Below are 27,313 nucleotides of genomic sequence, written 5' to 3'. Positions count from 1 at the left end.
AAGAACCAAAAATAGATCGTGGATGCATTTGTTGATGAAGTCTTGGAGTGAACAAACATGAAGACACAAGTTATGCTTAAAGACATGTGAGTGTGTCCCAACCTCCATTATGCTCGAGTAAACAAACAAATTGGAGGGGCATAAAAGCAAGTCACACTCATGTGTTCCGACTTGTGCAATACTAGCAAGATCTTCGTCAATGTGGGTTAGTTGAAGACGCGACACGATCTACTGCATGAATATGTGCATATTAATGTGGCCTCGATGAAAAGAGTGGATTTGGGAGCATTACGGTGAAGTATTGTAGCAGTTACTGTAGTAAATCACTGTAGCGATTACTGTTTACAGTGCGCGGAAAAACTCAAGTCTGCTAATCCACATGGCCATGTGGAAGTTCCACACACCAGTGTGGATGCCTGATTCCAGCCCTATAAAAGCTGCGATTTCAGACATTTTGAGGAATCCTTTTCTCATCTTTTCCCCATCTTTGGAGGCGCTCGCGGCTAGGGTTTGGAGAGGCTTTGGCTAAGTCCTGGGAGTGGTTCTACGGCCTTTGTCACCGTGTTCCTTTGGAAGATAGTTATTGGGGGAGCTTTCATCGGCATCGATTCGGCAAGGTGTGCCCTAGGCTTGACGAGGGAACCCTTGGAGAAGATGAGGCAACTACACAAGGCCATCGATACGGACTACAAGGGGGTTTTACCTATGGATTACATGCTTTTATATTCAATTTCATTATTGATTGTATCTTGCTCCATGGAGAGCTAAACCCCTAGTGGGTGCTTGGACTTGTAAACCCTAGGATGATTTTGTTTCATTGATCTTTCATAATATTTCTTTAATTGATGTTTTATAATTAAGTCCCAATCTTGAATGCTTGTTGAATTGATTTTCCCTTAGAGTGACACTAGGGTTGAGAATCTATCTTGGTAATCCTTGTGGATGAGTGACACACCATGAGGGTTAGACAAAGCTAAGTTGGAGAGGGTCGAGAGGGTGAGTTGAGAGGCAGCGGAATGTCCCCTTTCCGTTTCGATGTGATTTATCCTATCTCCACATTCCAAGATTTCTTTTCCGGTCACAATAAAGTGAAGTGCTAAGAGATAAACTCCATTGGGGCTTAGTTGCATGAGCAATAGAGTGAAGTGTTGAAGTAATCCTTAGTGTTGGGGCTTTATTGTGATTAAGGGTCTTTCACCTAAACCAAAAGGTTAGATCTATATTAGGGAATAGGGTTTATCACTTGGAGTCCCTAAATCTTCATGCAATCCCACACAGATGTGAGGCATCAAGAGTATCACTTTCCGCCGGGGCATAGTATGAAGGTTAATCACGGTTGGCCTTATGTTTGGGACCGTGTGTCTTAGGATTTTCACGACTCATTAGAAATGAGTTAGGAGACATAATGATTGGTCTTGCACTTGAAACAATAGTCCTAGGGTGAGCAATGTCCGGGTGCCCCATTTTCTATAAATTGCCTCTCCTATTATTCTATTGCGTCTCTTTCTTGTTTACTTTATTTCTATTTGCATTGATATTGTTCACACTACTCTTAAATCATCTTCACTATAGTTAAATAGCAATTCTTGTGCTTCTAAGCACTATTCCCTGTGGATATGACTACTAACTCACCAGGGTACTTTATTACTTTGACAACCTGTGCACTTGCAGGTACACACACGCAAGAGGTGTTCCAAAGGGAAATGGAGTATTTAAGATATACCTTGTTTCGGACTAAGGTAAGGTAAGTGGAGGTGACCAAACCTTGTAATATTTGGATTGAAGGTAATAGAGGGTAAAGTATTATGATAATATTACTAAAATATCCCTATAACAAAAAATACATGTTGATGATAATATATATGAGTGTTTTGTATTTGTTGTTTGAGACAATGGAATTTAATTTTTATTTAAATTTTTAAGATTCAGGATTTATCGTAACCTTTTTCTTTAAAGCATAATGTGGAACTCTTTTCAAAAATTAAAAAAAATAATGTTGAGAAACGTAATTCGATTTGTTTTGGTTTCTTTGATTCTAAATATTTCTAATCAGTGAGGACAATTTTTTTAAATTCAAACTATATATATATATATGGTGCATGATTCAAAACTTAATAATCTCAAAAGGCAACAACAAGAATAGATAACTTTTCCTTTATCAAACTAGAGTTCTTTATCACTAAATGACATTAAAGCAGAACCAAAATAACAAATTTAACTATATCAATTATAAGGAATGATAAGAAAGCTTTCACTGACCAAAGCATTAGTGTTTCAGCAAAATTAAATAGCAACTGATATCCAGATATAGAGCACACAGAAAACAAAATTACAACTCTTCGGACAATAAACAAAATTAAATACCATCTGCTTATCTTGATCCAGCACTTTCGGACACATTCATTCAGATACAAAACTGATAAGAATATTTCTAGCCAGTAAAGGACACTTCCAAAAATTGTTTTTTATGAGCATTTCTTGGTGGTAGAACATTGAATTGATATCATTCCTTCTAGACCAGAAGCATACCACAAGTTATAATCAAGCTACTACACACCAAATACTTGGCTTTGGTGCTGAGCAGGATTGAATTAAACACTGATCAGTTTCCTGCCAAAAAACTATACCACTGATTGACAACAACTAACTCAAAAATATACCCCCAAAAAATCAAAGTTTCTTGACAAAACTAGGCAAGTGACATTTTGGATTTTATCACTTGCCAAAACATCAAAAGGAGAAAAAAGAACACCTTCGACAACCTTGTAAGCTCACAGACAGCATCAAATCCACCACAATCATCATCCAAAACACAAATAACATTTTTAGGTGGTTGTCCTAGTAAAGAATCCGGTGGTTGTCCTACTAAAGAATTTATATTAAGCATATACCTTGACATCTCCATCGACAATCTTGTCGGCATTCCACCAAGTTCCTTTTTCGGTGAACTATCCCTTTGATCATTATGTATGTACCTGCAGAGCAATTGAAATTGAAATATAGCTTATAGATTCTCTACTAGATTAGTAATTCACAAATAACTTACTTTGCGCTCAACTTGAAGTCTACCATTATCCAACACATATAAGGAACGTTTTATGAACTAGAGAACCTAATAACCAAATCACAAAATATTAGTAGAAGTACAATTTATATATTGTAGTTAGTTTTAATAGATCAAATTCAAGAACAACCTATTCATTAGCCTTCCCATGCAGCCATACTTGGCTTCTTTACATCTTTCCCTTTCATACACTGAAATCCACTCATCTTATCACCAACTAGGGCAAACAACAAGGATGCCATTAGAAACCATTCATATATCAACTAAATAGAGTTCTCTATATAAAGTCATCCAAACAACACTGTTAGAATGAAATGAAGTCATCCAAACAATACTATTGAAATTCAAGCTTGCAGAAATGTAAATCAAAATCACATTCAGAAAAAAATTTAAGCCATCCAAACAACACTATTAAAATGAAATGAAGTCATTGTAGCCAATTGTAACCGGGAAGAGAGCTTCCTTTCTGAGAAGTCTAAAAGCTGCATAGAGTCTTATAACATCAAAAACATCACAAACAAGTTTAAATTGTTCACAAAAATAGTAGTCTTATAACATTCACTGTTGCGGGCCATCATCATAACCCAGCCAAAACTTGCGTTCCTTTGTTAGACATCTGATTAAACCTTCTAATAACTTAGAATCTTCGATGAGAAACCTGCAAGCTTTAACAAGAATAGGGTGTGAGATCGCTAACTCTTTAACCATACCCCAAACATCGTAATCCTTGGTAGGATTAGTGGCAGATGCTTGAACTAATATGTTGGTTGATTAAAGAATAGCATCAGCTACCATCGCAATCGCTATAGCCACTTTGTCCCAATTGTCATCATCATTATTCATTCATTTACTCTTTATGTGCATAGATGAACTTGAAGCTTGAGTTTGCGATTGTTGATTTGTAGCCATTGGTAAAGCTTCATCTTGCCCTTTGTTGTCATGCACACCTATATCTAGATTTTCACCCAAATTCACTAAGTTCACTGTGTTCTACGAAACTAACAAATCAATTTCATCTATTATGTTTCCCGAAGAATTTATTTCATTTTGCCTCCGTCGCCTCATTTCTGACAAAGTTTCCGCTTTAACCCCAGTTGCTTGAATCTACCCATAAAGTTGAACAAGTTTGCCATAATTTCTTACCCTTTTGTTCATCCATTCAAAAGTTTCTGGTTTGGCCTAAATGTAAAATAGTGTTTTTATCAAAATGTAGTTAGCATTACTTCATTATTACAAAAAATAAAAAACTTACCTCAATTAAATGTTTCCATACTTCAGGCATAACATGCCACATTTTGCTAGTTGGATTCCATGCAAACTCACTCATTCCATTCTTGAAAATGTCATAGCACCTTATAAAAGCTCGCTTTATATTTTTCATACGGTTTTGGGCCCTTTCTTTGTCTATTGGCTTATCCAAAAATTTACTTCTTACTTCATTTACTATGTTCTCCAATGCGTGTGTGGTGAATGTTCCACCAACTCTATTACCCATTGTTTGTTGATGCAACTAAGCATCAATGAGAGCGCCATCCATAGCAAACGTCCATACACACATATTACTTCTATCATGAACATTTGAACTTGATTTCCTCTTTGACATATTTTAAACTACATCAATAAGAACACAAAATTATTAATAACAATGACTTATTTAAAATCCATGGGTATATGTAATTAAAAAAGTTTGCAAGAAGGCACACAATGAAATAAAATAAATGCATTACAACAACAATGACTTATTTAAAATCCATGGATATACAACAATGTAATTAATCCATAAAACAACATCATTCATTACACAACAATGCAAAAACAATATCACCCATTTAAGAATATTATCCATTTGACAACATCATCCATTACATCAACAACTCACTCAACGTAACCTTACAAAAAATAAACTACACTGCGAAGACAACATCATCCATTTAACAACACACCAACAACTCCCTCAACATAATTAATCCACATTTTAGTTGCTATAGAATCCCTAATAATTTCTCCTGCAATTGTTTCTTCATTTTTTCCCCTAATTGCATCATGTTCATCTTGAATTTCATCACTAAGTTTGTTATCAACTTGAGCAATTAATATATCATCAGGATCTACACCCATTAAATAATTGTGAAAAATACAACATGCAAAAATAATTTCTTTTTGTGTTTTCAAACCATAATATGGCTCTGTCGAGCTCCCTACTATAGGAAAACGCTTCTTGACGGCACTAAATCCTCTCTCAAAAGAATTTCATAGAGATGCATGGCAAAGATTAATTAATTCACGTGGATTTCATGGTGGGTTCCTTGAGTATTCCTTCAAGTGATATCGCTCTTCTCTATATAGTGTAATAAGCCCACTTCTTAACATGAATCCAGCATCAACAAAGTAATATTTTCCTAAATAACAAATGTACTATGTTATAACATTGTTTGTGTATACATGGTCTTTAATAAAAATATTGGAACTTATCAACAATTACCTTGAGGGATTTTTAGTGGACAAGCTCTACTTAATACATTTTTCATTATTCTTGAATCAAAAGTTGTGCCTTCCCACCTAAGTAACACGTAAGAGAATTATAAATCGAATGCGCATGCAGCCAATACATTTTGTGTTGGGTATTCCTTTAAGGAAACCTAGAAGCATCGGCATTGGAAACTTTTACATGAATATGTGTTCCATCAATTGCACCAACACAATCCTGGGATAAATTTAATATTTTATTCACACCATACACAATTGTAATAAAATTAAAATTCATTGGGTGATTCGATTACCTTAAAATATGTATAGAACCTACAAATGCTGAATATTTCTGAAGGGATTTCTGAGCCATCCGATTGCACTAGGTATTTTTCATCTATTTCTACTATAGCTTGCAATACATTATGAAAATGATGAGAGATTGTCTCACAAGAACGATGGAAAAAGAAAGTTAGTTCACGATGAGAGACATTATAACCTAATAAATATAGAGTTCTTGCAACTTGCTCCTCGATGGACACTTGTAAAGTTGGTTTAAGACCTCCGTCTCTAACTAATATTTCACGTAATCCTAGGAAAGCTCTAGGACTCATTCTTATCATGTTATGACATAGATCACTAGACAACAAATGTGAGATTAGTTTATCTCTTGCTTGGTGTCCATGAAGGCGTAATTAACGGGCAATTTGATTGTTAACATACTTCTGCTCCTTCTTACGGCTAGTAATCCAGCTAATCACTAGAATAATAACTTGAGTTGCTGCTAAATGGTGCAACCGTTGAAATTTTATATAAGGATTATCCAATAGCTTTTTTCTTGTCGGCCATCTAAAAAAAAAATAAATTATCAAAAATTTTTTTTTAAAAAAGAAAAGAAATTCTCATATGAGCCTACAATATATTAACATGCAAACAAGTAACTATGGAAAGCCATATGTCATAAAATAATAAATTGATTCAATTAGAAGCAAGGTTGTCAGACCCGGCCCGGACAATGACCCGGCTAAACACGAGTCGGGGTCGATGGGTTACGGCAGATCGACAAGGGGTTGAACCGGAGTCGATAATTAAATATAAAAAAATATTATAATAATTAATAATAAGCAAATATAATATTAAAACCATAATTATATTATAAAAAACCTACTCAAATTTGATATTTAAATTGATAAATGACTTATATCTGATGAGAGTTTTCTAATTATGTCATTTATTTTTACATTTTTAAATATTTACAAATTTAATATATTAATATATAATTATCGAACTTCTCTCGATGTTATTTATTTATTTATTTGTTTATTGGTTGATTTTTGTTAAAAATAAATAAGAAATTTAATTCACTAATTCTTATATCTCAATTGAGTTTTTATTTTGTTTTTAAATTTTTCTTATATTTTTATTTAATTAGAATACTTTTAATTTTATATTTTTTTATAATAAAATTACACTCATTTATTGTTTTATTTTCTTAATAAATTAAATTTTTTTAGAAAAGTATTTACATAACACATTAATATATTTTATTTTTAAATGTTACTTTTTGTTGGTATGTTCATGATATATATATATATATATATATATATATATATATATATATATATATATATATATATATATTGTAATTCTATTTATTGATTATAAATTATAAATTAATATTAATAAATATACACGATTTTGTGATTTTTTTAATGAGAAAATAATAATAAATTATTAAATAATGATAAACATTGTGATCCCGATTGACCGTCGGGTCAACCGGGTTCCGATTGAACCGCCCGTGTCACCGGGTTAACACCGGATTTTTTTAATACCCGGTCGATAGGGGTATACCCGGACGCCACATGGCTTCGGTTCCGGTTTTTGAGCCGGTGAAGGCCGGTCCGGGTCTGACAAGCTTGATTAGAAGACCAAAATTAATCTTTTGTTTTCTCAAATAAAATGACTCATGAATAACCACAAAGATAAAGAAAAATAGAAACCATATCTATGCAAATATATATTATTAAGATTGATTTAATTTTAGTCGTCCACTAAGCAAGGACTGTTAATGGCAAGTGACTAGGACTCTAATTTATCTCATGAATCTTCATCACCTTATCCAAATTAACACTTAAAAAAACAATAAATTAACTCTGTCCTTCACATAGAGAAATTAATTAAGTCAAGATTCAACAATTAATTAATTGATCCTTAATTCACTGCTCATATCACCAAAGTTTAATTAATTCCTTCTTGAAGTTTGATTCAACTTTAAAACTCATGAACCAAACCTTTTTCCTTGCTACAATTCTTTTCCAACTGATGTGGAAAAATGCATGGTAGTGTGAGTGTTCCTCTTGTATTTAGCATACCTAGCATCTCTATCAAGATAGAGCAACCCCAACAACAAACAAAGTGCAATGACACCTCACGCACCACCTTTTCCAGTTTCGGACAATTGTGGCTAAGATATTTAATTCTGAAATGTATCCACTCACAGACATACCACAAGGTGGCAAACACTAACAAAATATAAATAGTAAAATAAAAAATAAAAAGATGGTGGATGCCATACAATACTGTCTCACAAGCCGTTTTAACCCCCAATATACAAAGTCTCCTCTAGATTTGGAAGTTATACAGAGCAAACATGGCAGATGATCATTTTGCACATGTAAATTAAATACCAAGCTTCACACCAAGTTTCAAGTTGTTATTAGTTACTTCAGAAGGTCTGATAGAAATGGGTTATCTCATGGCAGACTGGGCATCTTGTGTTCTTCATGATGCATATGGTGAGCTTTAGAATATTAACTTTTAGTTTAAGATTTATGCATCTAAACTTGTCTATTATATTATTGAATTATTTTCTAATCAAGGTGGTAAAAATGAAATTATTGTATTTTTTTTTTCTTTAGTGGCAGAGAGATTGGAGAGGAACAAGTCACTTACAAAACCAGAGATTGAAACTTACTGGAAGATGCATCAAGAAAAGGAAGAGAAATCCATACATGTTTTTAATTTGCATGATTAGATTAAAAGAAAATTTTCAGTCAATTAAATCAGTTAAATTTGTTTGAACTAATATCATCTTATTTTATGAATGATGGCAGAGGACTCTAATTTCCTTGAAGAACAAGAAGAAAAAAACAAGAATAACAAGACTACTGATTTGTTAAAATGCACAAAATCTATCCTATCTTATTTTGATTCCATGATAGTTTCAAAGTGTTTATTTGTGCATCTTTTTCGCAAGTGGACAAAGAGCAATTGGCATTTCTTAATGAATCCCCTCGTGAAGAAATGAATAAGTCCAATAACTATGCATAACAGTTTCATGTTGCGGAGCTTGTGGAAAAAGCCCTAGAATGAATATATAAACATTCAGACATTCAGCTTATAAACATTACTGAATTAGTACGGAGTCAACAGATCCAAATTTTACATGAATAAAAACATCAGATCATGACTCAAAAATAATCAGTTGAATAGCCAGGGGCAATTTGCAAGCAGGATAATAAAATTCAGCTTCTCATTCATAGATTTTCTAAGAAAACAGATTTGGCAAACCATTCATAATAAAAACACAGAATTTAAATCTAAGAAAACAGATTTGGCAAACTAATTCAGTAACCAATCAGTGCACACATGGTAAACCAAAAGATGAAGAGGAGAACCACAAATTTAACTTCCCATTCATAGATTTTCTTGGTGTTGGGACCATGTGAGAAGAAGAAGAAGAAGAAGAAGAAGAAGAAGAAGAAGAAGAAGAAGATATACTGAGTTTTGGAGCCACCTGAAGTTGTCACCCGCATGGAGGTTGGAGAACCGATTGGAGCCACCTGAAGCTGTCGCGTGCACTGGCTAGGAGATCATTGATGCGGTGGTGAAGCTTTCGATGAAACTGATTCTTTGAAACCCTACGTAATTTTTTGGAAAGTTTGAGTGTATTTTGGTCCAGATGAGAATCAAAACCTCCTCAAACCCCCCAATTTGGAGGGTTGAGAAAATGGGGTAAATGGAGGTTTCTTAACCCTCCATTTAACCCCCTCAAAACCTTACCCTCTAGATAATCCTTGATCCAAACAAGGGTTGGACCACAACCCTACTTTACAATACCCTCACTAACCCTCTCCCAAGCAAGCCCTAACACATATATGATGTCAAGCTTATATTGTTCATGGAAGGCAAAAATACTGTCGATGGTATCAAGTTCTATGTAATATAAAGAATGCTATAGATCTATGTATCTAGAACAATTAATCTTTGTTTCCTCTAGGATAATCCAATATACTTATTAGGTTGGGAAAAATAATGAGGCATAAGATGATCACAATATTCTTCTTCAATGTAAAAAGAAAGATGATATGATATATTAGATGCTAAGGTATCATGGGGAGAGATTAAGGATCCATATGAGGGACAAATATATGATGAAGAGCTAATCACTTTTAATAAAAATAGAAAACATTAGACATAGCTGTACAATATTGTTAAAGAGATGAAGAACTTTACCTTTCAAATTGTTAAAAGAATACAAAGAAGGAGAACACCCATGGTACAAATAAAATCCTAAAAAGCGAATTTCATAACCATTTCATGTAGAGAGTGATTAAAGGAGATAAACTATGTTGTAAACTCAAGAAGAGCTAGAAGTTCTTTGGATTCATTGTTTAAAAAGAAAAACCATAAAGCTCTAGAGCCTTAGCCTTGTGGCCACTAAATGATCTAAAGAAATTATCACTTTGTCCACCACCTAAGATAAGATCATAAAAGGTTTCCCCAATTGCTAAATTTTTATAAGCCTTGTCATGTGTCTTCTAATCAATTCAAGTTAAAAATCTATCAGTACTTCTTAACATCTACTGTGCCATTATTGGAAACATCTAGGATAAAAATCTTTGTTACCAAATAGATTACAAAGATAACCAAGCATAAAAATTGATAAAGATGATGGGGTATGATGTGATCTCCACAAGTGCACAAGTCGCACACAAGTAATATAGTGGTACCCCATCATGGATAGGGTTGTCGAACCACAGAGACTGGACTAAAAAAACTCATTCAACACTGATCTCTACTGAAGAATAGATTGGTGATAAGTTTACTTTAAACTAAAAGAGAGAATAAAAAAATAAAAGAAAAGAGGAAAGATGAAGATAAAGGGCAATTGGATTGAGTGTCAACAGTAATAGAACAATGCCCCGGGATATTTCCTAAGCACTTAGTGATGCTCACTCGCTCTCAAGGTTTACTAGGTGCATTCTCATGCTCTAGTGTGTGCTCAAAAGCAATATTGCAACTAAGGCTCTCAAATATGTCAAGTTTTGTAAAGATAATTATGGATTCAACCTCACCAAGTTATTCCATTTCCTAAGCCAATGACAGCTGTGAGAATCCACCATCAAGTTTTATCTAAGCAACTATGAAAATCAAGCACTTCAAGTTTTGTAATACAAGATTTAACACAAGAACCAAAAGTGCTCCGTAAATCATGAAGAGTACAAGTGTTTAAAGCATACAAAGTGACAAAATTCCCACCCCGGGGCACCATGACCGGCTAGCCCCTCATGGGTGGGTACAACATGGAGGAGATAACAGTAGATCTAAAGAAGGAAGTCATGACTCCCTTCTATTTGAGATTTGCCTCTAATGTCGAGCTCCGTGTGCTAGAACCACTTCCCTTGTGCCTCCAACTCGCTCCTTGATGCCTTAGAAAATGTGGATAAGCTTGATCTTCGCTCTCATCAATGTCCTTTTGGTGGAGAAGAAGATCCGCAAACAAAGATAGAGAGGAAACCCAAAAACTGGAGTTAAAAAGAGAGGATTCGGGCTTGACATGGTCTATGCACGAGCGTGTCTAGACCATGTCATGTCGAGGGAGAGCCGAGTGAAATTAAGTCTCTGTCTAGAAAATTTAGTGGAACGGACATGGTCGTGTCTTGACCCTACAATGATGTGACAAGATCGTGTCAGTAGCACCCAGCGCGTGTCGCCTTTTCTTCAATAAAATCTCCTTTGGCTTGGGTTTTTCAGAAGCAAAGACACGATCGTGTCCTGACCATGTTAGCCTTCGAAGCACACTTCTATACAGACTTCTTGCTTGATCAACAGCAGGCTGAGATCTTTAGTGGGTGTGACACGAGTGTGTCTAGCTTGAGTACTTGAACTCTTCTTGAATATTTTCTTGTTTTCTTCCCAATTTCACTCCAAATTGCATTGAGCTCCTTATTTCTGCACATATAACAAAAATATCCATAATAGCACTGCTTGTGTATAAAAGTAAACTTGAGAACAAGTTAATTGATAGATTTAGGGCATGAAAATATGTATGCAAAGTGCACTCATTAGGGGATGACTTGATACCTACTTAATAATGTCATGCTAACCACCGCCAACCTCAACGAAGCTAGAGAAGTAGATAGTTTGTAAAGATGAGAAGTAGCCAACACAAATCTTGTCGCATGATATTTCCCTGCTTTATGGCCAGCAATACCACAATGGTAGCAAAATGTTGGAAGGCATTTGTATAACTTAGAAATAATTTTTTGTGCGTTAGGACTACCCACCCAAAAACTATATTTTTGAACCATAGTACATTTAGATCTTAATACAACTTATGTGTTATGTGGTCTAGAAAATGAGAACACAACTGTTAATCTTTTATAAGTTCTAAATTGACTATATTTTCTATATCATTTACATTATATTTAGCATGAAATTTTACTTTTTTATCACCTCATTAGTACGGAATGTCATTCTTTTCTTCACATCAACCTTTATTTCTGTTTTAGGAAAAAAGAAGCAAATTCGCGTGTGTTTTGAAACAAAATGAAGCAACTTTTGTAATCAAGGCTGCACCTATGACTCACAACGGGCGTTATGAAAACTCACAACGCCCGTTTTCTATATTTACCACTACTATGATCAAGCTGTGGTAGCATGAAACCACCAGAAGCAACGCAGAATCCACAACGGCCGTTGTGAAGACCATAACGACAGTTGTCAAGACACATAATGCCTAAAGATCATGTCAGAACGCGACTTGGAGGCCAAGCAACAACTTACTCACCACAGGTTTTACAACGCCCGTGGTGAGGACGTGGCGGAGCCGGTCACTATAAATACTCAAGATTTCTCTAAATTTGGAGAAACTCTTTTGCCAAATAAGCGAGGGTAACTGGATTTCTAGAGATATGAGTGGTGGAAGATGGTTTTCTCTCATTTTCCAACTGATTCTGGTGGATTTCTCAAAGAGTACGTCAACGAGCATCTTGAAGAAGATGGCATGTGACAGGTATCTTCAAAGATCATCATCAGAGGTGTGTGAGTGTGACACACCCCTTGCATGTGTGTACCGCAAGTGCACGGGTTATCGAATTAATAAAATACCCGGGTGAGTGAATAGTTAAATCCACAGGGAATAGTTGTTCGAAAACACAAGTATTGCTACTTAACTATAGTGAAAACCAAGTTGTGTTGTTGATTGAAAGTATCAATGTAAATAAATGTAAAGAGAAAAGAGAACAAGCAAGAATGGGAAAGAGAGGTAATCGATGGTAAAATGGGGTACTCGGACGATGCTCACCCTAGGACTATTGTTTCAAGTGCAAGACTAATATTATGCTGACGAAAGCTCCCCCAATACTTCTCCTCAAAATGGTACTCGATGTTGAATGCAGTAGAACCGCTCTTAAAACCCAGCAAAAGCCTCTCCAAACCCTAGCCGCGCTCTCCCTAGAAGATGGGGCAAATAATAGGAAGAAAATCCCCAAATAAAACTCTCAAAGCGGTATTTATAGGGCTGAAATCGGGCATCCACACGGGCGTGTGAAAATTCCACACGGCCGTGTGGATCCTCTAATCCCCAATTTTTGGAGATCTATTGGAGGGAGTTAGTCTAGGAATACATTGAATGCTTATTTATTCTTTATTTGGTCTTGTGGCTTTCTTGTGCTTTGATGCTTTGCTTTTATGATCTATAAGAAGCTAATTTGAGGGTAATTATATGTCTAGGTCCCTCGGTTATTATTTATGAATCTTGATTGATTAATATATATATATATATATATATATATGATTCTAGTTTTCATAATCATTGCATGTTCTTAATTGATTATTACTGTTGATATGGATGAGGAGGTTATGCCCCCATGTTGATGACGCCCATGCCATGATAGATCTATGCATATTCTAAGAGGTTAGGCACTAGGTTTCTGAATTAGGGATTGATTGCCCTTAGGCTTAGGGTTTGATTGGTCTTTTCTTATGTGATTCCCGCACTTAAGGTAAACATAGGAGGCTGGGGTGGAAGAGACTCCATCTTAAGTTCCTAGTGTTTTAGACCTAGTCGTCATGGCTTATTGGGACTAGTAGGGCTTCGAATTCCCCCGATTCCATCCTAGAACACGATTGACACTCAACAATTATCATAATTAATAATCAAGGTACTATAGTACATACTCCCAACTCCTTCTAAGTGTGCTTAATAACGTCTACAATTGTATTGTTTAATAGTGTTGTACAAGTAAACTAAAGAAAGAACATAAACGATTAGGCTATTGATTAAGTAAAAAAGAAGTAATAGGAGCCCCTCGCCATTCCTGGGGAAATAAGATCCTCATGCTCACCCATGAGGCATTACTTGATGATCCGTACACTTGCGGTATAATGGACCAATTGTAGTATTAAGTGCATACTTGCATGTTTATATATTTGCATAATTTACACACCTTATAAGGAGTCCGTTAGCCTCTCATCTACTAAGAAAACAAGTGCTACGAAAGAAAAATGTTGAAGAGAAGAAAATATAAGAGAGTGGACACCCTACTAGAGCTTTAATTAATAAATTGTGAAGATGAAGATGAAATCATCAACAAAAATAAAAAGAAAAAGACCACAAAAGAATGAACCAGGAGATCCTAATGGCTACCATACCATCAAATAGAGCTGAGTGCATATTTCTTACTGAAAATTAATGACCAAAATTTAAATGCTACCTTTTGATATCACTGCCATATTAGAGATAGAGCTATTATTACAAACACAAATAATTGATTTACCATATGAGTATGATAAAATATCCAATTATTCTTAAAATGTGTTGAATCATGACAGATAGTAATATAAGCAAATTTCCTATAGTAGATGTTAAAACAATACCTCAAAACTATCAAAAACTTAAGAGCCCATGATGATGAGTCGCACTACTTATCTTGTTAAAATAATCTTTTGCATGCCACCTTAAGTACATTAGATAATTAGTGGAGAGTAACCATAACAAAATAAGATTCTTTTCATGTCTTTTAGGCCTATATTGGTAGGGACGTCATGTCATAAAACTTCAATCTCAAATAATAACAGTTTCTATTATCCATTAATATATCATGCTAGAGAAATTATAATATGAGGCACCACCATTTACTCAATAAACTTTGCTAAAGAACCTAAAATTCATTTATATTAATTTCATACTCATTTTAGTAGACAATATGCTATACATATACATTGGTAATAAGAAACATCTAATAAAAAACCTAAATTTAATCTATCTTTGTAAATATATATTTTTTTTAATAACCAAACTATATCTTTAATATCCCATAATTACCTTTTTCTTCTAAAATATTTATATCTTAGTTAAAAATAAAAAAACAAAAATTAATAATTACTCTTGCCTTATGAAAGAAAAATTTTGCCCTGAGACAATTTAACCCACATCAACTCTTTCTATCAAGAATCTTTCAAATCTAAAAGAAAAAATTTTCACATAAAACAAATAAATAAATAAATAATTCCGTTGATTTCTTAAAAAAGTAGATTCTTTTATATACAGATATTAGTAGATAACAAGATATACACATGAAAATAGCTATTTTAAAAATTTAAACCTAATTTTCGGTAATATTTTCAAAATGTTGTTTCCTATAATGACCATATCGTATTTTGTAATATTCATAAATACCATTTTTTTAAAAAATATATTTAGAATTTTCATTGTTTTACCAATAGTCATCCTATAATAAGAGTTGCCCTGATGACGATGAAGGAAGTTCTACATGTATACCATGATGGTGGTGATGTGGTTTTCTTGTTCATCATCTTCAATAAACACTTCCATCTCGATGTTCTTCATAAGGAGAAGAATTAATATACACACTACTCATACCTGTCGAGTGTGCATACGATGTTGATAGAGTAAATGGTATTGAGTATTAAAAATTTTTATGTTTGCTTTCATCTTTAAGTAAATGATGTAGATTACTTGGGGGTTACTGCTTTCTTAGATAATTTCATCAATTTTTTTTTTTTTTGCATTTGTTAGAGTAAAGGTATGTTTCCCATGAACGGGAGTGTTCAAGGAGCTCATGTACTATGTTCATTAGCTTGAACCTTAGTTAAATGGGGAAAGGTACATACTAAGTGAAAAGGCTAAAACATTCACGGTGCTCTCATTGATGTCCTTCTAGAATGTTGCTACCAAGTAGTGATGGTGAAGACCCCTATGGATGCTTATTGGGATGGGAACATATCTCTATTGAAGGACATGCTCTTTGATAACAAATCCTCTGTTGGTGTATCATAAATGAGGAGGAAATAAATAAAAACAAGCAAGAAAAAAATATAGTAATAAAAAAACACTAAATTTTAGGCGGAAATGTAGAAATACTATGATTTTAAGTGGAAACATTGCATACTAAGCAGATGCTCAGAAATACAAGTGGGAAGTGGGAACATTTGAAAATATGAAGAAAGGGTAAATTTTTTAGTAAGTCACTAAACTTTGACTCATTTTCACTTTCATCATCAAACTTTAATTTGCATCAATTTGATCACTTAACTTTAATTTGATTTCAATAGGTAATAAATCAAAAGATTTCGGCCCCCAAATAAATGATGTAGTTCTTTTTCAATGACATAGACACCTCCAATAGACTTAATAATGTGTCATATGGAGGACTAATTCGGATTTTCAAACAACAATATAATCAATTAGGAGTTGAAATTCTTGATTTATTGCTCGGTGAAATCAAATTAAAGTTGAGTGACCAAATTGATACAAATTGAAGTTCGGTGATCAAAGTGAAAATAAGCTATAGTTTAGTGATCTAGTAAAAAATTTACCCCATGAAGAAATATTACAAAGGAAATTTAGAGACTAACTGGGAGTTGGTTAATGCACCCAAGTGCAAGTAATAATTACTTCAAAATAAATGGGACATAAATCTTGCCATATAAAATTACAGAGTATAAAAACTCATAAACACGATAATTACGATGGGAGAGAGGAGCCAAAGATAATGTCTTCTATCCCTTCAACTAAATCAATGATGCAATCGACGGCATTATCGTTAAACATGTGGTGTATGAGGCAAAAAATTGGAAATCTACTTCAAAATCAATAGTATAACTGTTTTATATGTATTTGGTATAACAAATTTCATTCTTACATGAGAAATCTTGAGGGCCCATCATAGACAAATACTGGTTAGTATTGACTCCCAAGAAGTTAATACAATAAACTGTAGGACTTGTTCCGGCCCTTATATCTCTTCACAGTAAAAAAGTTCTTAATTTCTAACCTGCAACAAGAGAACATTACATTGACAAGGTTTTAAACTGATAAGATAAGAAAAGCCTTTCTAGTAAAAATAAAAAGAGAACTCACACTTAATAAGTTCTCCATTGACAAAGATGGATGTTTCTTTGGGCCTACTTTCTATACAAAGGATGGTGGGTTACTAGAGAAAAAAAGATGATTACCTTGGAAGAAGAAATAAATGGTAATAGTTGGCATCAGAACAAAATAACAAAGAAGCACAGAAAGAATAGACAAAATTAACATTGGGAAATGGGAAAAAAAACATAAGTGAGGACAAAGAATGGAGAAAGTATGGTGCCTCTTTCAAAAATGAAAAATACATATTAGTTAAAAAACGATTAAGTAAAGTTAAAAAGTTGAGAAAGTTAAACTTGAAAAAGATAGTATAAAAGCTAGAAGTGATTGGGCACTTTTTCCCCACCCAACACAAATACAATAATGGGAATTCAGTATAAGTTAATAGATGGTATGAAGTTGACAGACCAAAAAGTAAATAAACTAAAAATAAAGAGATTGTCTAAGATATTTAAATGCCTGAGGGTTTATTTAAGAAATTTTAAAACTTCTAGAGATCTAAAATTGATTTTTTTATTAGATTATTTAAAAAACAAAGTTCCTCCATCACAATGCCAAATACCGATAAAAAAATCATAATCAAATCAAATAACTCCCCACCTAGTCTACAAATTTCTTTTCCTAGGCTTATTTTCCATTGCAAGCAATGGAAGTGTCAATAAGGAAATTAAGTTTTGATCATTCATTTTGTCACAATTGAGAACCATATAAAATTTAATAGTTGTCTTTTCTTTCCCTTAGCATGTGTCAAATAGTAAAATAGTTTTTAGATTTTCGCTAATCAAATTTCTAAAGAAAAATCTTTGTGGATCTAAATCTTTTCAATGATATGCTCAGCACTTATGAACAAACAGATCAAATTGTTTAAATGTGCAAAATTATTTGAGGACAATAATAATATTATAAAGTCTTTAAATTAATTGATTTGTAGAATCAATGGATAAAGTTTTATTTTAAATGTTTCAATTCTTTTTGTCTTTATGTTTGAAATGCTCCAATTAATGATACTTGTGTTGGATTGGGTACCAATCCAACAAAAGCATGTGATGTGTGGATGGAATATGAGAACAAGTAGCACCAAAATTAATGATACCAACAACAAAACAGAAACTGTACCCTAGAGCCCCACAATGTGTATCAAATCTTGCTACAAGCTCATTAAAACACGTTCCATACTTATATTTTTAACCTACCACTCACCTCTCATTAATCCATTTCTCCCAGACTAGACTTTCCCTTGTTCACACTGGATAATACAATTTGCAAGATAAAGTAGGAGGAAAAGGGAAAAACAAAAAAGAAAAAGAAAAGAAAAAACAAGAAAAGTGAAGCACCCTTTGCACATGTATATGTTACCTATATATATATATATATGTATATATAATATATTTATACATATATATAACTATAGCCTGCCATGAAAGAGATTAGAGTAAGAAAATTAGGGTTTTTACCATTTGAAAGATTAGTTTTGAAAAGAAAGAATAAAATAAGGTTAACCTAATTATAAGAACCACTTTTTTATTTAGAAAATATAGAGATGACATTAAATATAAGGACTAGAAATGATTTTACTTAAAAAAAATATTATATATGGCCAAAGCTATCCTATTCAGGTAGACATGGCCACGGTTTAGGAACCGCCGGTTACGGTTCTCGAACCGCTGATAATGTTCAGGAAACTTTGAACCGGAACCAAACCGCCCTAAAGCAAGGTTCTTAGCGCTTCGGTTCCGGTTCGGTTTGGTCCCGGCTCGGCGGTTTGGTTCTACGGTTCCGGGTTTAACGGTTCATACTGGTTCGGTTTTTAACTAAATAATTCAATAATTCAAATTAATTAACACAAAAATATAAGAATTAATTTAATACTAATATAAGATAGTAGGTTAAGTTAGTAGGTATACGGTATACCCAAGGTTTCAATGTTTTATTTATTTTGTTGTTATTATTTTTAATGTTCATGTATGTTATTTGTTTTTTTCTTTAGGAATTGTTTTTTTATTTTTCCTTTTTCTTTTTTTGATTTCTAGTATACTTATATAAGTTGCATAGTTTACAAATTGAAAAATCTTGGGAGTTTTATCTATATATTGGAATATATATATATATATATATAAATAGTCAACAAAAATCGAGACAAATTGATATATATACAAATATATATTCATGTTTATTTTATTTTTATTTATTTATATATTTTTTTAATGATTCAAATGTTTTTACATGAGAGCATTTTTACTCAAGTATATTTTTCATTTATATAAAAATAAATATAATTTAATATGAACTACGTTAATTTTGTAAGTTTCAAAAGGGAAGATATATAAAAGTCTAGTCTTTGTTTTTTATATTAAATTATAAAAATAATATGGAAATCTACTAAAGAATTGAATATTTAAGTAATTCTCGTTAATTAAATTGTTTTAATAAATCCATATTTAATTTGTAATTAATAATTTGTGACATAATCAATTAATTATAACTTATCTTCTTGCATGAGTAACAAAGTTTTGCATGACACAGTACATATAAGTTGGACGAATGTCACAAATCAAACCTAATCCGCTAATCAAGTATTCAGAATCAGACCTAATCAATAATCAATTTGGTTAATATCTTTAATTAATTATTTAAAATATCTTTAAACATGCAATTACTTAATTAATTACTGATTAATGATATTAACAAAATAAAAACCTAATCATAAATGACATTATTTATATAGTATGACATTATTCATATTATATTTATATAATATAATATGAACTTTTGTTTTGAACCTTTGGTTGAACCGTATGTGGAACTGGCGGTTGAACCGCATATGGAACCGCCGGTTGGAACCGCCGGTTGAACCACCGGTTGAACCACCGGTTCCACGGTTTTTAAATTTTGAAACCGGAACCGAACCTTATATGAAGGTTCCGGTTCCGATTTTAGGACGGTTACGGTTTTTCCGGTTCCGGTTCTGGTTTTTGGCGGTTTCGTTCCGGTTCGGTTCCACGGTTTCGGTTCAAAATGGCCACGTCTATATTCAGGTAGTTGGTGACGTCATTTTAAAGTCCTTCGGGGAAGAAAAAAAGTGACAAGAGTTCAAATCTCATGTAAAAAAATTAATTCCACGAGAGTTTGGACTCCTCACATGAAATCCAATAAACCAAAGAAAAACACCTAAGGTATTAACTCAGCGTATACCCCTCTTAGCACATGTTCTTGTCGCCTTTCTAGAAAAAAAATTGTATATGATGTGATATCTAATATAAAGGAAGTTGATCAATTGTCCTCAAACTTTTGTTCAAGGATGAGAATGAGCAATGGATTGCAATTTAAGAACCATAAAATCCATATCAACATCAATTACCTGTTTACATAATTAGACTTTAGTCTGTCATGCACATCAAAGACTAGCCTAGGGCTTGAATTCGTTGGTGGAGTTATATTGGAGCTCAGAGTGATAAAGTGCTTGATGAATGGATATGGGGAGACAATTTTAATTAAAGGTACCATGCATTGCATGCTTTGTCTGCTTTCTTGAAGATCCTTATCCCTTATGTATAGTGTTGTGGGGAGGTGACCAGATAGTTTATATGAATGATCTTATGAACATTACAAATGGAGGGCTTATTTTACTAGCTAGAGAAGTTATGTGGGAGAAAAAGGAACTTATTTGACACACCCCTTGCATGTGTGTACCGCAAGTGCACGGGTTGTTGAAGTAATAAAGTACCCCGATGAGTGGGTAGTCGTATCCACGGGGAATAGTGCTCAGAAACACAAGTATTGCTATTTAACTATAGTGAAAACCATGTTGTCAGTTGAGTGAACAATATCAATGCAAATGAAAATAAAGAAAAGAAAAGAGAGCGCAATAGGGATAAAGAAAGGCAATCGATAAGAAAATGGGGTACCCGGACATTGCTCACCCTAGGACTATTATTTCAAGTTCAAGACTACTAATTATGCCTTCTAATTAAAGTTTAACGAGTCGTGAAAATCCAAAGACACATGGTCCCAAATCTAAGGTCAATCGTGGCTAACCCTTACACTATGCCCCGGTGGAAAGGGATGCTTTCGACGCCTCACATTGTGTGGGGTTGCATGAAGCTCTAGGGACTCCAAGTGATAAACCCTTTGGTCCAGGCGAAAGACCCCTAGTCACAATTAAGCCCTAGCACTAAGGATTACTTCAAAACTTCACTCTGTTGCTTATGCAACTAAGCCCCAGTGGAGTTTGTCTCTTAGCACTTCACTCTATCATGACCACAAAGAACTCTTGGAACGTGGAGGTAGGATAAATCACTTCAGAAGGGAAAGGGGATGTTCTGCTGCCTCTCGACTCACCCTCTCAACCCTCTCCAACCTTGGTTTGTCTAACCCTAATGGAGTGCCACTCATCCACAAGGATTACCAAGATAGATTCTTAACCCTACTGTCACTCTAAGGGAAAATCAATACAACAAGCATTCAAGGTTGAAACTCATTTAAAACATTAAGTAAAGAAGCATAATAAAAGTCAATGAGACAAAATCATCCTAGGATTTACAAGTCCAAGCACCCACTAGGGGTTTAGCTCTCTATGGAGCAATACACAAGCAAATATGAAATGAAGAGCAAATGCATGCAATCCATAGATAAAACGCCCTTGTAGTCCATATTGATGGTCTTGTGGAGCCACCTCGTCTTCCCCAAAGGATCCCTTGTCAAGCTTAGGGCACACCTCACCGAATCGATGCCAACAAAAGCTCCCCAATAGCTTTCTTCCAAAGGAACGCGATGTCGAAGGCCATAGAACCACTCCAAAAACCTAGGTAAAGCCTCTCCAAACCCTAGCCGCGAGCGCCTCCAAGGATAGGCAAAAGATGGGAAAAAGATCCTTTCTTAACTCTCAAAACGCGGTATGTATAGGGGATGGAATCGGGCATCCACATAGGCGTGTGGAATTTTCACACGGCCGTGTGGATTTCCAGAAATCGGTTTTCTACGAGCTGTAAACAGTAACTGCTACAGTGATTTGTTATAGTAAACTGCTACAAAATGCTTCCGATTCCACGTTTTTCCATCGAGGCCACATGAATGGGCACACATTCATGCGGTAGATCATGTTACATCTTCATTAAAACCACATTGACGAAACTCTTGCTAGTATTGCACAAGTCGGAACACTTCAGTGTGACTGCTTTTGTGCCCCTCCACTTTGTATATTCGCTTAAGCACAATGGTGGCTGGCACACACCCACATGTCTTTGAGTACAACTTATGTCTTCACATTTGTTCAATCCAAGAACTTCATCAACAAATGCATCCACGATCTACTTTTGCTTCCTTTCTTCCAACTTTGTCTCCACAACCCTACATGCACAAAAGAACACACGCATAAGCGATAAAATCTGATAAAAATGATGCTCCATGTAAGAAAAGAATACTCGTATTACTTATACACAAGCACTTATCAATATTCCTATGTAATTCCATTATTGTAAATTTAATTTTCATATGAGCAATGATGCTCAAGTAGTATATAATTATTATTTCAATTATTAGTATCTGTTTATTTTTGTTGCTATCTAATTGGATTACATCTAAGAGTTAATTTGGTCATTGATCTTAAAACATCATTATAAGTAAGCCTTGCATACGAGAGGTAAAATAAGAATATTAGATGTGAAAATACATGAAGGTGAATACTATAAGTGTTCGGATTTCAAATATATGGCTAATTAAGAAAACGAAAAAGTGTACAATTTACACTCTTGTTCCACTTAAACTCTTGAGTTTTTTTATTATCAACCATAATTTCCTTACTTGCTGAAGGTGATTGTTGACATGGATGTCATTCACCACCATGTTGAACCATGCACTAAAAGCTCTTATCGTAGTAGTAGTAGAAACACTCTTAAATCCTTTATCAAATTTAAGGCCAAGATTTTTTTTGCTCAACTAAATAGCTTAGCATTAATGATGTCATGATAGTTGTTTATTGGAAATTGGTCAACGTCGTCTTTCCAACAAAATCTTGGCTTTCTAATGGCATCTCTTTAGGCTCCATCTATTACAAAGCACATATTGCATTGAGCGTGTTTGGCATTGCACATATTGCATGGTACTTTTCCATTTCACTTTGATAGTGCTAAAAGACTTATTCTCTTTTCCGTTAGAAAAGATATACATATCTATAAATGCTTATTTATTTACATATTTTGTTTGAAGGCATACAACCAAAATGGGATGTATATTCTGAAACATAGTAAATCACATTTTAGTATTTTAATTTAATTAATATTCACTATGATTCAAAAATTACAATTTCATAAATTGTATATTCTGAATCATTTTTTGTTAAAATTATTATTATTAGTTAATATTGACTTTGAGAGGGATGATTAAGTAAAATTCTCCGAATGTTTTGGTAATTAGAGGGATTGTTTTGCATTTGTTTTGCAATAATTATAATTTTTGGTGATTGGAATCAAGGCTAAATTTACTAAATTACCTTATATATATATATATATATATCCACTTTGCTCATAGTGTGATCTACATTCAAATTTTCTTAATTAATTAAAACTTAGCCTTTGCATAAATATTATGACACATCTTGTAACCATAAATTTGTGCACTTTTGCTTGCTTTTAGAATTATGCATTCCACCAACTTACATTAATTTATAAACATCTCATTGAAATTCCACTTATTGTTCAGTCCATGAATGTTGTAAAAGAGGTCTTGCATCGCTATTGGAGAATCAAAGGAGAAATCCAACCCAAACAAGAGAAAGATCATGAGAGGGGAAACTTTTACTGTTGATCTTGAAACATCAAGAGCTTGGTGGGTTAATTGTTGTTATTCGTATGTTGTAATTTATTATCAGTATTTGTTGCTCGCTTATGATACTTGCTTTTAAGTTTTACTATTTGCCACTTATGTTTATGTGCTTGCACTAATTTTCAATATGAATTGTGTTGTTTTTTAATGACCTTTGCAAGGTTCAATATAATCTTTGGCATTTGATTATAATACATTGTAATTATTATTTTTAGTACATTATATTGAAAAATATTGATTGTTTGAAATAAATGATTTAATCCAATTTTTGCATTATAATTTATAATATAATTTTAAAATACTAATTAAAATTTTATTTTATATTAACAAAGGGATTACCCAGGGAATAATCCTATTTTTAAATTTTTTGCCCAAGGATCACCCAGGAAGTAATCCCTCAGTATATTTAGCAAGGGATTATCAAGGGAACTATTCATTATCACTTCGTCCAAATACTAATGAATTGCCAAAGGGAAAAATCTGTAAGAAATATTTCACAGGGATTACCCATGGATATAGCATTTTATTTTTTGAAGATTTAGCAACGGTTTACCTAGGAAAAATCGCTCACTACAATTATGCAGAGATTATTTAGGAAATATTTTGTAGCAAATTCTTTGTCTTCAAAGAATTGGTTAACATAAATTATCCAAAAAATTTATTATTTACCTATAGAACAATTTGTTATTATTTAGCTAGGGATTATAAAATCTCTAAAAAAATTATTACCCACGAGGCTTTTACCCAAGGATGTCAATCCCTGGGAAGGTCCTCGCTAAATGGTATTACCCATTGATTTTAGCGTTTTAGCTGGGAGATTTTCCCACGTTAATTACTAATTTTCTTGTAGTGCTATCAACCTTTCCTTTGCTTCTTCACAGACTTGAAATTGTGTTCTCACCTCCTGTGAATTTGGTTCTCATTCTTAAAGATTTTGTATGTAGATATCATTACCTCTTTGTAAAACATAGTTATGTAGAATATAACAAGCGATGACAATATCTACTTTGGTTTCAAATAGAGAAAAGATCTTGAAGTCAAAATTTTTAAACAATTTTTAAAGCTCCAAATGCTTACTCCACCGAATTATGCAAAAAAGGGGCTATAATTAAATAATTCTTTGCCATTTAACGGTGTACGTACACAAAATTCTTTGAGATGGTATCAAACACTACAAAATGGAAAAATAAACTCAGGTCGTATGGAGTATCCGGTATCCATAAGATAATATTTGCCTATAAGAATATAATTTCAAATTATTACACAATTGTATTATATCAAATATTTTTAATTTTATTATAATGATACAATACCTTCCGGCACTCTAAGTCCATCTTCTCTTTCCAAAACATTTCAAAAGACAAGGGTTTCATGGTTGAACCTTCCCAACCGGCCAATACATATGTAAATCCTAATTCAAAATCAACCACGGCTAACATATTTTAAGTGGGATAAGATTTTCTTTGATGAAAAAGAACTACAATTTAAATTGGAACAGATACATGAATATGTGTACCATCAAGCGCCCCAATGCAATTCTAAGTAATTAACAACTTAACTATTAGTACCATGTAAGGTTTTATTAAAATATTGTAATTATATAACCTTTGAGCACTTACCTTCCAATATGGCATAAATCTTTGATCTTATGTGATGGTCGGACTAGTAGTCATGTTAGGTAGTTGAATTAGTTCACCTTGAAGTTCTTCAATAACATAGAAGACATGATTGAATTACTGGCTAATAGTTTCTCCATAGCATAGGAAATTAACTCTAATAACTCTATTTCGCACATTATGCCCAACAAAGTGAAGAAACATAGCCAGTTGCTCTTCAACACATACATGTAAAGTGTTGAATAATAATCCTTTTGATTTTAGCAAATCACAAAATCCAAAAAAAATAATTCTCTTTTCATTCTCAACATTGCTATACTAGCTTCATAAGAGTCATATATTACTCTTGAAATATAATTTGAACATTATTCATCTCTATTGTAATACGTCCCTAACAACAAATTAAGTTACCTTCTTTTATACCATGTCGAAACAAAAATAGTAATAATGGAAGCTGAGCAACTACAACATTTTCATCTCCATAATTTGGTTCCGTCTAGAATATATTACAATAGTCATTAGAAATTAAATATGACGAACTAAAAATATCATGAAAAAAAAATTGTAACAAATAAGATCATTAAAAAAAAAACTTAAACACAATGAACCTTTAAAGGAAGTAGTCTTCTACTACTGATGATCACAATAATATCCCATCTATTTCAATTTAAAAACCTCATGCTTAGATCTCATTGATCCCAACTATTGATAATAATGTAAATTACCTCCTTAAATATGGTACAATTCAAACATAAAAAAATCATTACACTTAGATAGATATCTAAATGGCATAATTAAATAAATAAATTCACTGGTGGGCACATATTGGTTTCAATCATATTATTTCGGTTAATCATTTTGAATTTTTGGAAATAATATCAATTGGGTCCTTTTCTAATGTGAAAATAACTAGACTAGCTATGATCTACAACACAAGCAAAACTTGAACAGGGCATGGTTACTGACAAAATTCAAGACATGAGAAGGTAAAAGATCACATATGTAAAGCATCATTCCCTAGGTAGAAGATAATATATAGCAAAAAATTGAACTATGAATTATGAGATGAAAGAGGCACATTAATTATTATTGTTCTTAATATTATTATTAAAGGAACAATCACCTAGACAGTATGAAGGTCTTATTTCAAACATGGTGCCTCTTTGAATTGAAATATAGATATCTTACTAATTGAACAAATCATCATCAAGATCATATTTATGAATAAAAAAAATAATAGAGTGTTGGAAAGCCAATTACGGTGTTGGTGCAGATGCACACACTAATAAACTTTGTGACATGAAATGACTTATCCCATTTACTAATATGACGTTAATATTACATCAATTCCCAAACAAGTTATCACTAAATCAACCTTATAAAAAAAATCTCATCTATTCAAATTTTGCATACATGTATATATACAGACACATGGTTAGAGTGATAGTGATAGTCAATCAACCTAAGTAACTAAATATGATGGGTTAAACAACATCTAAAAGTTCAACTAATGTCTCTTATTCACCCATATTCATATTCCTTAGTTGTTAGTCACCCATAGTATTTTGCTTGAGAGACATCACAACACCTAATAAATTTCTAGAAATTTTGATGAAAAAGTGATTAAACTATTGTGGAATGTTGGGTTTAACCTGCTTAAACATCATA

At 33.2% G+C, this 27,313-nt stretch overlaps 1 long non-coding RNA gene across 5 annotated transcripts; it reads right to left on the bottom strand.

Annotated features, from left to right (window-relative positions):
• Positions 1 to 2,254: 2,254 nt before the first annotated feature.
• Positions 2,255 to 10,165, bottom strand: LOC120263342. Of its 5 annotated transcripts, none has more exons than XR_005537073.1 (6): positions 10,049 to 10,165; positions 9,330 to 9,453; positions 3,195 to 3,281; positions 3,047 to 3,112; positions 2,892 to 2,975; positions 2,255 to 2,621 (listed from the first exon to the last, which is right to left on the bottom strand). It is a non-coding gene; the product is annotated as an uncharacterized LOC120263342 (long non-coding RNA). The 5 variants fall into 5 exon arrangements; XR_005537075.1 differs by lacking the exon at positions 10,049 to 10,165 and adding an exon at positions 4,317 to 4,675 and having other exon boundaries at positions 9,330 to 9,538; XR_005537074.1 differs by lacking the exon at positions 10,049 to 10,165 and having other exon boundaries at positions 9,314 to 9,538.
• Between the last annotated feature and the right edge of the window lie 17,148 nt (positions 10,166 to 27,313).

Source organism: Dioscorea cayenensis, chromosome 6 (genome assembly GCF_009730915.1).
Source record: "Dioscorea cayenensis subsp. rotundata cultivar TDr96_F1 chromosome 6, TDr96_F1_v2_PseudoChromosome.rev07_lg8_w22 25.fasta, whole genome shotgun sequence".
Classification (NCBI taxonomy): Eukaryota; Viridiplantae; Streptophyta; class Magnoliopsida; order Dioscoreales; family Dioscoreaceae; genus Dioscorea; species Dioscorea cayenensis.
This window is presented reverse-complemented; position numbering and strand designations above follow the sequence as displayed.